Source organism: Loxodonta africana, chromosome 9, assembly GCF_030014295.1.
Source record: "Loxodonta africana isolate mLoxAfr1 chromosome 9, mLoxAfr1.hap2, whole genome shotgun sequence".
NCBI classification, from domain to species: domain Eukaryota; kingdom Metazoa; phylum Chordata; class Mammalia; order Proboscidea; family Elephantidae; genus Loxodonta; species Loxodonta africana.
This window is the reverse complement of record NC_087350.1, coordinates 106,261,539-106,278,594: the sequence shown is the minus strand read 5'-3', so window position 1 is coordinate 106,278,594 and position 17,056 is coordinate 106,261,539. Positions and strand designations below refer to the sequence as shown.

General features: G+C 37.5%; 1 pseudogene; it reads left to right on the top strand.

The window, feature by feature from the left end:
- The window catches only part of LOC100671644 (eukaryotic translation initiation factor 3 subunit E-like), a 53,579-nt pseudogene that overhangs the window by 11,004 nt on the left and 25,519 nt on the right, over positions 1-17,056 (top strand).

The window sequence follows — 17,056 nt, the reverse complement described above, 5'->3', positions numbered from 1 at the left end:
CTGAGATTTTTACATATATTTAAGCCACGTGGATGTAGTGAATATTAAGTTAATTTTTTTAAAATACATAAATTTTACCTAGTACAGTGTTGGGGACATGACAGACAAACAATAATTCCAATACTATTCTTCTTATGCTTTATAGGCACTGAAAGAAAATACTTTCTCTCATTTTACAACTTCAAACAATCTGTTTCTTGTCCAAAGCCCACTTTACCTGGAATTGGCAAACCAAGATTCAACTCATTTCTATTTGCCTTCCGTGGTCGTTTGCCAAGTTGTTTTGGGCTAAGGGGTCTTGTTAGTACCTTCCAGAATACTTAGTGAAGGGTATTTCCTTATTTAGTGCTCTCCACTCCACCACCTCTAGAGCATAGTTCAGTTATTTATCTTACACAATGAAATTACCCTGATTTTCAAGGCTATTTATAATTTGCTGATAGGAAGAACTTGAGGACACATTACAAAAATCTCAGTGTTGGGTATCCTGGGATAGAAGAAATCGGGAAGGGAGCATCAAGAAGTTTAATGTCAGTCATTAAAGGAAAAAGCTGCTCATAGACGGAGAGAGATTAGATGAATCAGTTAATCAAATTAAAGCTGCTTTGTAGATTAAGTCAGAATCTGGATTTTGGACTAGATTAAGTGTTAAAGGATTAAAAAATAATCATATTATATATATGAATAGTTCAATATATATGATCATATATATATATATATTCCTATTTGAAGACTTAATCGAGGTTATTACCCATTGCTATAGAGTAGATTTGGATTCACAGTGACTCTATAGGACAGTAGAACTGCTCAGAGAGTTTCCAAGGCTGTGATCTTTACAGAAGCAGACTGCCACATCTTTCTCCCTCAGAGCACCTGTTGGGTTCGAACCATCAACCTTTCAGTTAGCAGCTAAATGCTTTAACCGTTGCACCACCAGGGCTTCTAATTGAAGATATTATTTCTTACCATATTCATTTGTAAGTTCTCCCAGAAGATATTAGACACTCCAAATTCTTTGCCCTGATAGCAGCATGTTTATACTGATTAGAGTTCTCCAGTCTGTTGTCTGTAGCTGCGATTTTGTCTACATAACTGCTTGTCTGTATCACCAGATTTATAGAAACAATGAATTCCCTAGTCACACTACTATTGCAAGCTCTTTAGTCTATAGCAATGCTTAGGTTATGGGATATGGCAAGAGCTAACATTTTCAGGAAGAAAGGCCTGGCAATCTATTTCAGAAAATCAGCCAGTGATACCCTATGGAGCAGAACTGCTGACCTTTTGGTTAGCAGCCAAATGCATAAATCTGTAGAATAGCAGGGAGCTAAAAACATGAATGCACCCCTAATCAGTCTTAACAAAAGCAAGGAAGTCAAGAATTTCTCTGAATCTCATCAGGGGTAATTTGCTCAATTTTATCTAATACTAAGAGGGATATTGGTTCAAGAGTTGAAAGATAGGAAAATTCTTGGCTTGGGAAAGGTGAACTTGAGAAGACTGTCATGATAATAGATTTTAAATATCTGAAGCGTTATCTGAGAGCCTGACCTCATTGCACCGTGTCATTGGCTAGATTTGGCACTAATAGGAGGAGCTTTGGGGAAGCAGATTTTTGCTCAACATATGAAATGTTTATTCATAAATGTTAAATAATAATGGGATAGGCTATTATACAAACTAGAAAGACTTCTATCTGTGGACATTTTCAAGGGAAGACTGGATGCTTTTCTATCAGGGACAAATAAAAGACGTTGCTGTATACTAAATGACCTTAAGTTCCTTTGCAACTCTGAGATGGTTATTTAAATGTAGCTTTTTCCTTTAATTGTCTTTATATTTCAGAACCTGAAATCCTGTACTTAAGGATGTAGCAGTGTTTTTTTTTTTTTTTTTCTTCTTGATTTTAGTAAATAGATGTCTTGGCTTCACCTCAGTATTTACTAAGCAGGGAACAAAACATTATCCAGGGACAACAATTGTTCCCAGGGACATTCTCTTTTAAATAGATATCGGAGACTAAAAGTCTTTTAAAAATATTTATGGAACAATTTTGATCTTAGCATCCTACATGTTTATATTCTTCCTCTCAAACCCATTAATGAAACAAACTTCCCTTTTTTATGAACAGGGTTATGTATTATTTCGCTAGTTTTGCGATTAGGTGGGCCACTGGTTATAAAAGCTGCTTTGATCAAACAATCTTCACTTATGGCCTGGAAAAGAAAAGTCTTCAGAAGCAAGAGTTAAAAGATGTCGAGCTTCTTCAGGGAAAATATCCTATTTGGAGAAAGAATATTGTGGCCATTTACTGTAGCAATCATAACTACAGTAAAGACTGGGGAAACAGTTATCATTCAGTTTTAATCAGGTTACTCAAATAGAACAGCTGCAAGCAGAGATTGCTGTTTAGGCTGAAAATGGGAAAGACTCTTTCTTATAAAGTATAATGCTCTAGGGTCATATATGAAAAATGGGACCTTTCTCTGCTTTTTCCATAACAAAGCATAAAAGCATATTTTAACCGGTTTGGTGCCTAACAGGGTATTGATTAATATCACCATATAATGGCCCACATATACTTTCAAGGACAAAGGTAGGTAAAAAAATCAATTTAATCACAAAACTCATGTTTTTAAACACATTTTATTTTCTTTGAATTATGGTTTCCGACTTATTAAAGACCAGAAGTTTGAATGAAAGATTCTTTAAATTTCTAAAATATCACCCTGCAGTGAGGTTCTAAGTTGCAAACAAACAACAAAACCTATTTTTCAAGTGAATTTTGCAAATTAATACAAATACCAAGGTTTTTTTATATTCCATTTTTTTCCCTTTGGGGTAAATGGAGATGCATGTATTGATTCATGATGCTTTCTTACTTTTTTTTTTTTTAAATTAAACATAAGAATAAAAAAAAAAAAAATCAGTGGAAGGCATGAAAAATTACCATCATGATTTAATTGATATCGGTCTAGCAAAATAATATGTAAAATGTCAGTTTTCCTTAGTTACATGAAAGCAATGCCTAGGTTAAATCCTGCAGGGGTTTAGAACTTGACAAGCTGTGATCACCTATGATCTCTTTTTAAGAAACTGAAATAAAAGACATTTCCTTCACCTTCTAATCTTTGTGAAACATGAAAGAAATCAAATTAGCTTCTCCAGGGCCATAATTGGCCACTCATAAATAACCTGCTGTCTACAGGCACTGTACTTCTTGTTTAGGTGATTCTTCCTGTCTTCCTACAGGCAAGAGAGAAACTTCTGTGGAAAGGATATCTTCAGTGCATAATAATCTTCACCTCAAGAGGCTTGCTTTTTACACCAGAAATTATGTTCTCACTGTGTTTGCTGCTGTTTGCTAGATGGCCCCTGATCTCAGCTCTGACCGGGGTACGTTCAGTCTCAGGAGTCTTCTTCCTTTCCCTCAATACTATCCTTACACATTATTTGTCCTTTTGGTGAAGATCCTTTGAGATTTGAAGATTAAACAGTGAAGATTGTGGTAATTTTAGGTCATTTTAATAGGCTGTAATGGCCTGGAATAACACTGTTTGCTTTATTTTAAGATAATCCTGTTGACCTTCAGAGGGAACTTAGGTTGTAGAGGAGAGAAAAGGCAGAAAGGCAGAAAAAGAAAAAAAAAAAAAAAATTAGGTCAATAAAAAATCTTGATTTCAGTAAATGTATGTAATGTAGCTGAAGATTTTAAATACCCTGTATTTTCAAGGGTATGGAGCAGCAGGCATGCTCAAGCCTTGTTGGTAGGAGTAGAAGTGTGTGTACAATTAAGAGGAGTAGACACTCGTCTTTGGAATATATTTTAAACTAAGAAAAAACATTATTATTCCCTTGTTAATGCCTTCAAAGCTGGCTACACTAACTGGCTCAGCAGCATCACCACTCCCTCTAGAGTAAGTAACCTGTTATTTTACAAGAATGATATATTCACTAGCACATTGTTTAGAAGTGATTAATGTGTTGTTGTCCATTTACGTAGGTGTTGCAAAGCAAGACTCTAAGGAAGTGACACAAGGAAAGGGTTAGCTTTAACACATATAGTATAGCAGTCTGAAGCTCTTTCCAACTGGTGAATCAATTCAGTGGCCTGCACAAAAATGAGATCTCCAAGGAGGCAGCAAAAGTATGAAAGGAAAGACCAACACAGCTCCATTCATAATGTATGGATATTTGTAACGGTAGTGTGGCCACTTGATTTGTTCATCAATAAAATATGAAATGGAAGACATGGTTGTCAACATTTATTAACCATTAATCTCTTTAAGTTGTATTTGTGCAGAAGCATTAAAAAAAAAAAAAAACCTACAAAAGAGGAGAGATTCAGGTTGGTGCTAGGACATGGAAGTAACCATGATTGGCCCTACCCACAGGAAGCCTGTAAGTGTACACAATTTGAAAATGCCTTGGTTCTGTGGCCCAAGAGCATATCAGTTAAGCCACCTAAATATGGGGCAACAAGAATTTCAAGGCTCTGAACCCAGTCAGTAGGTCTTGGTTTACTGTCTTACATGGTATTACTGAGTACTGCAAAGCCCTCATGGCAAAAGAGGAATTAAAACCAAGAAAAGTCTTGTTTGGGACTCATAAAGCTTTGGTGCTGCCCATAGATTCTACTTTGGCTGCTTCCCCCTGAGGAACAGAAGATGAATAGTAGTACTTTCAGTTTTAGCCTTTTTCTATACTGTTCTTATATCCTTTTGATGCAAAATAAACCTTGCCGGCTGAACTGGTTTATTTCATTAAATCTTACTGAACTGATTATTTTTATCAATTATGGAAGCTAGTACCATTCTTTCAGACATGGGCTCAAGAATGCCACCATAAAATCACTAGATTTCCAAAGAGCATAGATTGGAAGCCATTTCTATATGAAAAGCATACATTATCTAGGGTTTTAGAGATCTTATAGATCTTCTTATAAATATAATTCATATTTTAATAGGCAAGTGTGCCTGGTATAGTCACACTCACAAAACTTTCCAAAATTATATAACAAATTTTAAGTAAATGGTGTTGGGCAAACAACAGCAGCAGCTCTTGGTGGAGGTGGATCAATAAGCAAAGTATGCACGGGCTTACTTGTGCTTACTTACTAATCTGTAGTGCACAATTTCACAACATCAAAGATGTGGTGAAAAACAGGTGAAATTGTGCACTACAGATTAGTAAGTAAACACAAGTAATCCCGTGCATACCTTGCTTGCCGTAAGCCTGTGAGTACCATGCTCACTGGTTAATCTGTCCTTGCATATATCCCTAGAGCACTCAGCATCCCACAAGAGTGATGCTGATGTCTGTATGCAGCTGTTGTAACCTAGGATTCTGCCCTGCCAGAGGAACTCTGCTCTCTTATTTCTTTTCTTTGGGTAAATATCCAAAAGTCCTTGTTCCTAGAACAGATCTGAGTTAGATAACAAAGGATCTAATGTTAGCACTGGGATCCTTCTGGAGAAGAACAGATCTGAGTTGGATAACAAAGGATCTAATGCTGGCACTGGGATCCTTCTGGAGAAGAACAGATCTGAGTTGGATAACAAAGGATCTAATGCTGGCACTGGGATCCCTCTGGAGAAGAACAGATCTGAGTTGGATAACAAAGGATCTAATGCTGGCACTGGGATCCCTCTGGAGAAGAACAGATCTGAGTTGGATAACAAAGGATCTAATGTTGGCACCGGGATCCTTCTGGAAAAGAGGAACAGGAGAATTGGTCTCAGCCTTATTTTCTTGATCCAAAAAAGTCTCACATTAGGGAATTAGTCTCCTCTGTTGCCTTCTCTTCAGTAGTAAAAGCATTGTCAACATGGGATGGGTGAACTGCCTCCTCTCTTTTCTTCCCCTGAATTCCTCTCCCAGACATCTGGAGACTGTGGTGGCTGGCTGGGTGCAGTAAGTCTTGTTTCTGATCAGGTTTGTGGCCTGGTAGTTTCCAAAATCTGAAAGTTTATTTTTTACCTTTCTAGTTAAATTTGATGGGTTTCACTGGGTTAGTTAAATTTGAAAATGATGCTTAAACTGGGAAACAAATTTCAAACACTACTATGTAGTAAATAATACTTGTTTTAATTTTTATTTTTATCTCACCTTAGAAAATTTGTAACTTTTTTCATCAGAATAACAAGTGAATATTTAAGCCTCTTCCTTCATTTACCAATTTTGGGGGAGAGATTTAAGGGTTCTTAGGCATGCTTTTTTTTTTTTTTTTTTTGCAAGCCATTAACTGTTTTATGATACTGAAGTCAAATCTGTAACTTACTAGTAAAACATGGAAAGCTTACTTAATGAGGTGCTAAATAGTGGTCTAATTCAAAAAATGCTGCTAGTCACTGTTAACATTAGAGCTCTACAGTAGCTTGATATGTTACATATAATTAGTGCTAATCTTCAATCATCTGGCATTTAAAGACATTAAAAGCTACTCAAACTATCTAGCTAAGAAGCAGCTGGTAATTGATAATATCTACCTCCAGCCTTAGAAAATTGTAATCTCAGCTGGAAGTCTCCAGATGGGGTTAGTTAAAAAAAAAAAAAAAGTTTTTTCTTGTTCTTGTATAAACTGTACTTCAGATCAAACACATAGAAAGAATACAGAATGCTAAAAATTAAAAACTGACAACCAAATTGTCCTTCCCTTTGCTATTCCTGATACTTTTCATTAAATTGGCTGAAAAAAATGGCTATGGTACTAAAATAAAATTCAGTCTTTTTAGTTTTTCTAGCCAAATGTTAGTTTTTCTGTCTCCGTAATGGGTAATTTAACCTTATTACGTCCTTCTGAACAACAAGTAATACTCAGGTTGTACATACGCAAAGCAGCCCTGGTATCATAGTGTTTAAAGCGCTTGGCTGCTAACAGAAAGGTCAGTAGTTTGAACCTACCAGCCACTCTGTGGGAAAATATGGGGCAGTCTCCTTCCATAGAGATTACAGCCTTGGAAACCCTACAGGGCAGTTCTTCTCTGTCCTATAGGGTGGCTATGAGTCGGAATCAACACTATGGTAGTGCATTTGGGTTTATACATACTTATCTCATCTTGAGTTTTTTCATTTTGATAGAAGTGATAATTCATAAGTATAGGCTGAGATACATGCTTACCATTCAGTGCAGAAAGTGACCAGGTTGTGGTAGAAGGAGTACAGATGGATTGCTCAGTGTGGTTGGGTTGGTGTCTTAGTTTCCAAGAGCGGCTGTACCAAAATACCACAAAGTGGGAGGTTTATAAGAACAAAAGCGTGTACAGTTCTGGAGGCTAGGTGCCTGAAATCAGGGTATATGTTGAGTTGATTCCTTCTGAGGGCTCTGTGAAAGAATCTGTTCCATGCTTCTCCTAGCTTCCTGTAACAGCCAGCGAAACTTGGTATTCTTTACATGGCCATACACAGACACACATCATCTGTGTGTCTGTGTATCTTTATTCCTCTTTTATGAAGATCACATTAGCCCCACCCTACTCCAATATGAACTCTTGTTTACTCACACCATCTTTAAAGACTTTGTTTCCAAATAAGGTTGCAGTCACAGGTGCCAGAGGTTTAGGCTTCAGCATATAATTTTGGGAGACACAATTCAACTCATAAAGGTTGGCATCTTGGTTTTGCCACCTTTTAGTTTGGGAAAGGAAATTTAATTTGTGAAGCTTCAGCTCTTTTCCTGTTAGTGTGACTAAAGAAACCCACTTGACATAGATCAATATTGGTATTGGTAATATTAATAATTTTAATCCTTTAGAACCTTGCTATTCAAAGTGTGGTCCGTGGACCAGCAGCATTGGTAACCACTAAGGAGTTGAATGAAATGCAGAATCTCAGGTCCCATATACACAGAATCAAAATTTAGTTCTTATGTGGGTCCCAAGATTCTAAATTTCTAATAAGCTCCTCACATTTGTGAGTTTGTCAAACTGTGGGGGCTTGCATGTTGCTGTGATGCTGGAAGCTATGTCACTGGTATTCAGATATCAGCAGGATCACTCATGGTAGACAGTTTTCAGCTGAGCTTCCAGACTAAGACAGACTAAGAAGAAGGACCTGACAGTCTACTTCTGAAAAAAACTAGCCAGTGAAAATCTTACAAATAGCAGCAGAACATTGTCTGATACAGTGCTGGAAGATGAGCCCCTCAGTTTGGAAGGCACTCAAAATACAACTAAGAAAGAGCTGCCTCCTCAAAATGAGTTGAACTTAACAATGTGGAAGGGGTCAAGCTTTTGGGACCTTCATTGGCTGTTGTGGCATGTCTCAAAATGAGAAGAAAGAGCTGCAAATATCCTTTAAAAATCCGAACGTGGAATGTACGAAGCACGAACCTAGGAAAATTAGAAATCATCAAAAACAAATGGAACACATAAATATTGATATCCTAGACATTAGTGAGCTGCCGTGGAATGGTATTGCCCATTTTTAATCAGTCATATGCTGGGATGACAAATTGAAGAGGAATGGCATCACGTTCATGGTCAAAACGAACATTTCAAGATCTATCCTGAAGTACAACACCGTCATAGTCCTATGAGAAAGACCAGTTAATAGGACTATTATTCAAATTTATGCACCAATCACTAAGGCCAAAGATGAAGAAATGGAAGATTTTTACCAACTTCTGCAGTTTGAAATTGATCAAACATACAGTCACGATGTATTGATAATTACTGACAATTTGAATCCAAAAGCTGGAAACAAAAAGGATTGGTAGTTGAAAAATATGCCCTTGGTGATAGAAACAACACTGGAGATTGCGTAACAGAATTTTGCGAGACCAATGACTTCTTCATTGCAAATACCTTTTTTCAACAACATAAATGGTGACTATACACATGGACCATTGCAGATGGAATACACAGGAATCAAATAGACTGCATCTGTGGAAAGAGTCAATGGAAAAGCTCAATAGCATCAGTTAGAACAAGGCTAGGGGCCGACTGTGAAACAGACCATCAAATGATTTTATGCAAGTTCAAGTTCAATATTAGAATAAGTCCATGAGAGCCAAAGTACAATCTTGAGTATATCTCACCTAAATTTAGAGACCATCTCAAGAATAGATTTGACACACTGAACACTAATGACTAAAGACCAGACCAGTGGTGGAATGACATCAAGGACATTATACAGGAATAAAGCAAGAGGTCACTAAAAAGACAGGAAAGGAAGAAAAGATCAAAATGGATGTCAGAAGAGACTCTGAAAATTGCTCCTAAAAGGAGAGTAACTAAAGAGAAAGGAAGAAATGGTGAAGTAAAAGAGCTGAACTGAAGATTTCAAAGCGTGGTTTAAGAAGACAAAGTATTATGATGACATGTGCAAAGACCTGGAGATAGAAAACCAAAAAGGAAGAACATGCTCAGCATTTCTCAAGCTGAAAGAACTGAAGAAAAAATTCAAGCCTCAAGTTGCAATATTGAAAAATTCTATGGGGAAAATATTAAAAAGTACAGGAAGCATCAAAGAAGATGGAAGGAATACACAGAGTCATGGTACCAAAAAAAAAATTGGTTGATGTTCAACCATTTCAGGAGGCAGCGTATAACCAAAAACTGTTGGTACTGTAGGAAGAGGTCAAAGCTACACTGAAAGCATTGGGGAAAAACAAGGATCCAGGAATTGATGGGGTACCAACTGTGATGTTTCAACAAATGGATGCAGCACTGGAAGAAATTTGGAAGATAGCTACCTGGCCAAACAACTGGAAGAGATGCATATTTGTTCCCATTTCCCAAAGAAAGGTGATCCAACAGAATGGGAAAATTATCCAACAATATCATTAATATCACGCACAAGTAAAATTTTGCTGAAGATGATTCAAAAGTGATTGCAGCAGTAAACTGATGGGAAACTGCCAGAAATTCAAGCTGGATTCAGAAGAAGGCAAGGAAGAAGGGATTTCATTGCTGATGTCACATGGATCCTGGCTGAAAGCAGAGAATACCAGAAAGATGTTTACCTGTCTTTTATTGACTATGCAAAGTTTTCATAACCAATGTTGGATAAGGTTGTAAAGTATGGCGATTCCAGAACACTTAATTGTGCTCATGAAGAACCTGTACTTGGACCAAGAGACAGTCATTCCAACAGAACAAGGGGATACCGCGTGTTTTAAAGTCAGGAAAAGTGTGCACCAGGGCTGTATCCTTTCATCATACTTATTCAATCTGTGTGGTGAGCAAATAATCCAAGAAGCTAGACTATATGAAAAAGAATGGGGCATCAGGATTGGAGGAATATTTGTTAAGAACCTAAGATATGCAGATGACACCAACTTGCTTGCTGAAAGTTAAGAGGACTTGAAGCACTTACTGAGGAAGATAAAAGACTATAGCCTTCAGTATGGATTACACCTCAACATAAAGAAAACAAAACCCTCACAACTGGACCAACAACCAACATCATGACAAATGGAGAAAAGATTGAAGTTGTCGTGGATTTCGTTTTACTTGTATCCACAATCAACAGCCGTGGAAGCAGCAGTCAAGAAATCAAAGGACACATTGCTCTGGGCAAATCTGTTGCAAAAGGTCTCTTTAAAGTGTCAGAAAACGAAGGGGTCACTCTAAGGACTAAAGTGCACCTGACTCAAGCCATGGTGTTTTCAATCACCTCATATGCATTGAAAGCTGGACAAGGAATAAGGAAGACTGAAAAAGAATTGATGCCTTTGAATCATGATGATGGTGAAGAATGTTGAATAGATCATGCACTTGCAGAAGAACAAATATATCTGTCTTGGAATAAGTACAGCCAGATTGCTCCTTAGAAGCAAGCATGGTGAGACTTCGTGTTGCATACTTTGGACATGTTGTCAGGAGAGACCAGTCTCTGGAAAATGACATCATATTTGGTAAAGTAGAGGGTGAGCGAAAAAGAGGGAGACCCTCAACAAGATGGACTGACACAGTAGGTGCAACGATGGGCTCAGGTATAACAGCAATTGTTAGGATGGCACAGGACCGGGCTGTGTTTCATTCTGTTGTACGTAATACAGTCACTATGAATCAGAAGTGACTCGATGGCACCTAACAACAACAACAAAAAACCCCATTTGATGCTGATGCTGCTGGTGCTCAGGGCACACTTTGAGTAGTGAGGCACTAGTGTTTCTAATATGTACCACTCAAAGACACAGATTTATACCTGGGCTGCATAATTTTAGATTCTATCAGGAATGCTTTAATAGAAGTAGAATTAATACACCCTGATATTTGATCTAGAGCAAAACAAATGTCCTCACCTCCAGAAATTGTGATATAATTGGCCTGGGGTTGAGTGTGGCCACTGCTATTTTTTAAAAAGCCCCCAGCTGAGTTTAACTCATAGCTGGGATGCAGAACCAATGACCTAGAGTTAGCAAAAAAAAAAAAAAAAAAAGGACACTGGAAGAAGCAAACAACAAAACTAATAACAATGGAGGACTATGGTAGGTGGAATTTTGCCCCCTGCCCCCCAAAATAATATCCACGCCTTAATCCCTGGAATTTGTAATTACGTTACCTAAAAGCAAAGGAGGTTTGTAGATGTGATTAAGATTATAGACCCTGAGATGGGAGGTTACTTTGGAGCATCAGGTGGGCCTAATCTAATCCCACGAGTCCTTATAAGTGAAAGAGAAGGCAGATAAGTGAGTCAGAAGGATGTGACGGAAGAGGCAGGAACTATTCACATGAGAGGGATGAAACTTGCTCTTGCTGGCTTTGAAGATGGAGAGAGGGAGACACAAGCCAAACAAAGCAGACAGCCTCTAGAAGCTGTGAACAAGCCTGGCCACCACTCAGCAAGGAACTAAATTTGGCCAGCAACCTGAAACAACAGGGAAATGAACTCTTCCCTAGAGCCTCTAGGCTAGCCCTGCCTACACCCTGATTTTAGCCTGATCAGACCTGTATCAGACTTCTGGCCTATAGAACTGTAAGATAATATATTTTTGCTGTTCTAAGCCACTAAATTTGTGAGAATTTGTATGGCAGTGATGGAAAACTAATACAAGGACACAGGCAATTTTGTTCCCCTCTGTCTCTTACTTAAAGATCAGCATAAATAATTTTTCAATATTTGATAAGGAAAAAAGTTTGGTCTACTGATATTCTGGTATGCTTCCAGCCACAAAATAATAAGAAATATATATTTGGCAGTATTTTTCTTTTAGGTTAAACTGCTAGGAGCCTGAGAGCTAGTTGAATAATCTGATAATTATAATATTAAAAACCAAAAAACCAAACCCATTGCCATCAAGTCAATTCTGACTCATAGTGACCCTATAGGACAGAATAGAACTGCCCCATAGAGTTTCCAAGGAGTGGCCGGTGGACTCGAGCTGCTGACGTTTTTGGTGAACAGCTGAGTTCTTAACCACTGTACCACAAGGGCTCCAATTACAATATTAGGTAACATTTATTGAATGCCAACTATGAGTCAGGCAGTGGCCTAGCACTTTATATTATTTAACATTACATGTATCACATAACACAGGGGTCCTTGGGTAGTGCAAATGTTTAATGAGCTTTGCTGCTAACAGAAAGTTTGGGGGTTCAAGTCCACCCAAATGTGCCTTGGAACAAAGGACTGGTAATGTAATCCAAAAAATCAGCCATTGAAAACCCTGCGGAGTGCAGTTCGTCTTTGACACACATGGAGTCACCATAAGTCCTATTTGACTCTCTGGCAACTGGCTTATCACATAGCATACTCATTTTATCCCCACAACAGCTCTATGAGGTAAGTACTTTACTATCCCCTTTTGTCATAGATGGGGAGCTCTTGTGGTACAGTGGTTAAGAGTTCAGCTGCTAACTAAAAGGTTGGTAGTTCGACTCCACCAAGTGCTTCTTGGAAACCTTAAGAGGCAGTTCTACTCTGTTCTATAGGGCCCCTATGAGTTAGAATTGACTCAACGGCAACGGGTTTGGTGTTTGGCTCTTGTCATAGATGCAATATTTAACAAGTGGTACAGGTGGGTTTCAAACAGTGTGAGCTGTTTGTCCAATCTTTAGTAATACAGATTTAGAGATAATAAAACATCTTCTTGTAAATACAAATGCAGCAAATGAAACTCAGGAAAACTAATTATCATTACATTACACTGGCTGCCCGCCATAAAAGGGGCGGCTAAGACTCAGATTTGTAAATTCCTGGTAGAGTGTTCCTTTGAACTATAATATGTAGATGAAATCTAGAGGAAACCCAAGATTTTTCCACCATAAAGTGTACAATAATCAGTACCTTGAGTAAACTTGATGAAGTAAAATTTGGCAATTCTCTAATTTTCATTTCTAGGCAAGAAAAAGAAGCTTGAAAGCCCAAGGAGAATGCTGTGACCTTAGAAAGGACAATACCAAATCCATCATTCAATTTTGTTATTAAGGCCTAAATGTACACTCAGCAAACAATTTCTAAAATGATTCAGACAACTCTTCTATGGTAATCCGAAATACTTGAACTGCAGTTAATTTATGAAACAAAGGCATTGGTCTTCTATGCATTTTTTTGTTTTTTTTTTCCTTTCCTCCAGGAAATACATACAAACACTTAGCTAATGGAAGAAAAGGAACTGAAAGAGAAACACAGCCTGATGTTCTGGGATCTTTTTTTTTTCTTACATTCCTAGGAAGCAGAATAAAGTAAAAACTGGAGTCCTCTAAAGAATGAGACAGTCCTGTCCCTTCTGCCCCCATGCTACACTTTTTTTAAGCCCTTCATCTGAGAGGCACGGAGATAAAAGGAGTTGGTTATCTCAGTAGATAAAGGATGCCACTGGAGCAAACCTTAAACAAAGATTTAGAGATGGACAAAACAGTGTGGAATGGCAAAGGGACACCTTGACAGAATGAAGGCTTATAAAATGTGACAGTGAATTTAATGACCAAAAAAAAGAAGAGAGAAAAGGCTTATGGACGATTTACTTAGAGAAAACCTCTATGATTTCTTTTCCAGGAGAGAGAATTTTCATATACGGTATTGTGAGCTTTGTCACTTAGCAAACAGGCTTTTTTGTAATATGGCATTTGAAACGTTTTAGATGAGAAATACAAAATTCAAATATTCACCGTGTTGCTGAAATTCTTCTATAACTTAATATATTTTCCTTTATTTATTGTGTTTTTCTTCAAAAGTTGCCAGCCTGAGTTAATCCATGAAACTAAATAATATTTAAAAAGTATGAAATATTATTCTAAGTATTGTAAAAAAAAACTAGACCAAAAAACAAACAAAACAACAACAAGAACAAAAAACACTTAATGCACTCATTACAAGAACACAGAACACATAAGACCAGGAAAACGGAGGGAGGAATATCCAAGTAACCAAAGCAATCCACACATATTCTAAGTATTTTATTCTGAAGAGAGCTTTTCAGAGTCTTAGACACTTTTACATTATTTAAAAAAAAAAAAAAAGTTTATTCCCACTCATAGCTACCCTACAGGACACAGTAAAACTTCCCCACCGGGTTTCCAAGGCTGTAATTTTAGGGAAGCAGACTGCCACATGTTTCTCCCACGGAGCCACTGGTGAGTTTGAACCTCCAACCTTTGGTTTTGCAGCCAAGCGCTTAACCTTTACACTACCAGATCTCCTTTATAGTATACATAATTCAAATATACATGAATATACGGTTCTTTGGTTTATAGCAAATAGGAGACAAGAAAATTCAAAGTAGAATGTGAGATTTTCATTTTGACTCTCCTAGCCCTTGACTCAGCAATACCAATTCCAAAAAGTAATTACGGAGATATGCTTACCCACCTGCCAAGAGATATAAGTACAAGAATATTCAGTGTTCCTCCTCCCGTCCTTTTTAAATAATAAAAAAATTGTAAAGAAATCAATTCCTGTTCTGAGGTTTAAAAAAGTCATGATTCATCCTCACTACAAATTAATACACATTCATTAAAAAAAATGGATGCGTTCTATTGTACTGATACAAATGGACTGAAAAAAATGTTAAGTGAAAAAAGTAAGGTACATTATTATCCCATTGGTATAAAAAACATTTTTATGTTTGTAACCCATACACATTTCTGAAAGTATATACAAGAGAAGTTTTAATTGATTTTGTCTGGAAAACAAGAGTAAGGTTTTGAAAGGGAGATAAAGTGAAATCATACCCATTTTACAGATGAAGATGCTGAATCTGGGAGATGCTAAATAACTTGCCTGGGCCACACTGTTTGAATATCGGATACAGACCCAGGCAGCCTAGCTCCAGAGTGGGTGCCTATAACCATTTTGCAATGTTACTTTTCATGAGAAGGAAAAGTTGGCATATTATATATTAAAAACCAGTTGTGGACAAGTCAGTTCCAACTCATGGCAAGTGCATGTGTGTCAAAGTAGAATTGTGCTCCATAGGGTTTTTAATGGCTGCTTTTTTAGAAGGAGATTGACAGGCCTTTCTTACAAGGTGTCTCTGGGTAGACTCAACCACTTGGTAAGCAGCCCAATGTGTTAACCATTTGCAGCACCCAGGGACTCCGTTATATATTAAAATATCGACTTAAAGGTGCTTGCTTTTTATCTACCCGGTCACTTATTCAACTTGTTCAAACTTCATTTTAAAACAAAACAAAATATAAACAAACAAAAAACAACAACAAAAACTAAGCACAAAAGAAAAAAACAAAAAATAAATTCCTTTACTCAGATGCTTATCTTTGTATTAACTTGTGTGTGTGTGTGTATGTGTGTGTGTTTACAAACTATTCCAAGGTTAGACAGTCTTTCATAAAACAACTTTGCCCAACAGAATTCCCAGGAAAGTAGTATTTCTTGCTAGTGGAAAATGTAGTGATCTATGAATAAAAACTGGTTTAGAGGCCATCCACCAGAGCTGTGCAATCAGCACGGACTACTGTGGGCTGCAGAGTGCAATTCCTGTACTGATTTTAATATAGAAAGCTCCTTCTGGTGGTCCGCGGGTTGCCTTATAGATTGCTTCCACACCTGTAAGTCAACCTACAGCTGGGATTGGTTGTACCACTCAGAAACCTAATTCTTTGATTTAAATGTTAGGGGACAGGAGGCAGATGTTTTCACTAATCTTTGATGTATTTTTTTCTTTTCTCACACATTTATCTCAGGATAGTATGAAGATACATAGTTTTAACCGTCCTTGATTTATAATTTAAGGTATTTCATTTATAGAGAGTCCAATGTAAGAAAGGTTAGCCCTGGGCAAATTGTAAATAGTTAATTTTAGAAATCTCTACTTCTTTATTTGACCTCTTTTATTCACCCTCTAAGACTCCTCTCCCACCACCTCAGGGGCCCACCGCTTTGACTTCTTTCTCCTCTTATACTTTTTATATCCACTTTCACTGCTATAAATAATGCGTAACTACTATTGGTTTTAAAATGTTACCTCCACCCTAATGCTTAAACATCTACAAGGCTCAAACTCGTTAAAAGCAGCTTTAAGAATACCTTAGCTCAGAGGTGCTTCATCTTCCAAGCTCATACTATTGCCTCTAATTATCCTTTAAAAAGCCCTGGTAGTGCAACAGTTGAGCACTTGGTTGCTAGTAGAAAGGGTGACCATGGAACCCACCCAAGGCTCTGCAGGATAAAAGACTTGGTGATCTGCTCCCTTAAAGATTACAGCCAAGAAAATCCTATGGGGCAGTTCTACTTTGGCGCATGGAGTCGCTATGAATCTAAAATCCACTGGATGGTGCTGAACAACAACTATCCTTTTTACTGGCAGACCTGAAGCAGCCATATTTATTTTACTCAATCTTGCCTTTGACAATGGTTAACTGAATGAGGGGCAGCCATTTGACACAGGGTAGGTCAGTCAAAATCTCTCCCCTAAGAAATTAAATTTGGAAATAAGAGTTTCTAATTCAAGTTTGAACAGTGATGTAAACTCTCAGGAGTTAAGGCTCTGCCCTTATCTGTCCCTGGGTTGAGTATCAGAGAAATCTGGTGTGCAAAAAAGAAAAAGAAAAATTAGGATTTTAAATGTGAATAAGAAACCAGAGATGGAGAATCACAAACCATTTGTGAGTCCCTACTGCATTCCTGTGGTTGAATTCAATGTGACAGC